This window comes from Rhagoletis zephyria, unplaced genomic scaffold, assembly GCF_001687245.7.
Source record: "Rhagoletis zephyria isolate East Lansing unplaced genomic scaffold, Rhagoletis_zephyria_1.1 Rzeph_scaffold_02875, whole genome shotgun sequence".
Classification (NCBI taxonomy): domain Eukaryota; kingdom Metazoa; phylum Arthropoda; class Insecta; order Diptera; family Tephritidae; genus Rhagoletis; species Rhagoletis zephyria.
In genome coordinates this window covers 64,954-66,749 of record NW_016159959.1, presented here as the reverse complement: position 1 = coordinate 66,749, position 1,796 = coordinate 64,954, and positions in this window count along the sequence as shown.

Sequence of the window (1,796 nt, the reverse complement as noted above, 5' to 3'; positions counted from 1 at the left end):
CTTTATAACACTAATAGTATACATTTTCACAATATTCTTACCTGTGTAAAATAAACGCAAGCAAATTTGCAGAATTGAAATGGGGCAAGTTAGGGATGCACAAAAACATCCATGCACAAAAACATCGATACATTGGAAACATTGATGTTTGCTATTCGAATCATCGAATAAAACCATTGTATTTTCTCTTCAATATACATCGATATATTTCAATTTGACAGCTGATGCGAATGAATGTTCACCAAATATACATTTTGTATTAAATTATTGTATTGTATTCATTGTATTAATGTCTTTTAGATTATAAATATGATTTTGCAGCTTATAAGAATACCAAGAAACCGATTGACCGATTAGAAGAGTATTGCTGACAATTCAAAGACAATTAATTATCTTTACTTTTACATCATCAATAAATCTATTTCACCTTGAGTTTATACTTAAACATTTATCGAAGTTCCGATTTTCAATTTCCTTGTACATTTTTATTAATTCATTCAATGCATCGAAAATATCGATTTTCATATACGGTGCATGAATTTATATTTATAAATGGGATTTGCAACTATTAAAAAAATAAACATATTTCACTTTGAGTTAATACTTAATAATTTATCTAACAGCCCTATTCCGCCACACTGACAAAACTTTTGGTATTCGCAGCAAAATTCAAAAGCTCGAATCATGCCAATTGTCATTTTTATTGTCATGACCTTTTGGGCAGGTGACAAGGCAAAAACATATGTTTGTGTTGGTTTAAAAAGTGCGATGATTTAATAAATTTGTGAAAAAAATATAAAAATCAACTAATTTCAATGGCAGAACAAATTTTTGTTATTTGCGCAACCGTGCTTGTGGAAGACGAGCAGCTCCGGATGCTCCCTACAAAACTTCACATAAAATTGCAGCTGCTCCTGCGTCGTCCGCTCATATTTTGCACGTCTAAAATATTTATAAATGTTATAAATATACGAATTTATCTATTTCACACAAATACTCACTTTTCTGGTGTTTCACCGCTCATATTTTTTGCAAATAATAGCGTTGACCAGCTGTTTCTACAACAATGAACTTTTCACCATGTCATTTTTTGTTAGGAATAGCAACGTGCAACGACAATGACAAAATCACGACAATGAAGGATGATCAATTGTCATTCTATTGCAAAACCGGAATAGGGCTGTAAGTCCGATTGTTCCATTTTCTTGTATGTTTTCAATTTATTCGATGCATCGAAAATATCGATTTTTATATACGATACATCGATGCATTAGAAAAAAGTCGATGTTTTTTTTGACTTGCATTCCTAAGTCAAACGTGGCGCCATCTAGAGTGACGCCAAATTTAGTCAAAAAGTCGCAGAGTTGCTTTTTTGCAAATAAAGACGAAATTCGATTTTTTTTTAGAAAAGTTCGATTTTATCCGAATTTTAGCACCTCAAAGTTCGATTTCAAAAATTCGCCATTTCGGAGCGAAAATTCGATTAAAATTCGAATCTCGAAGCTTCGAATATCGAATTTACCCATCCCTAATGAGGATACGTGACGTTGTAGGTCGCCTGAAGCTAAATACCTGAAACGATGAAAACCAAAACCAGTCTCCAAATTAGATGCTACAAAGAAATGTCGGATCGAACAGGTAAATAACATACTCTAAAACAATTGCTAATTTTGCTTTCTCGGGTATAAAATCGTATGGTTGTTGTTGTTGTTGTAGCGGCTACAACAACCCCGCCCAGATCGGTTGGTATCTCAGTCGTTGTCCTCAAGTTCCACTAACGGCAACCCTAGGAAGCG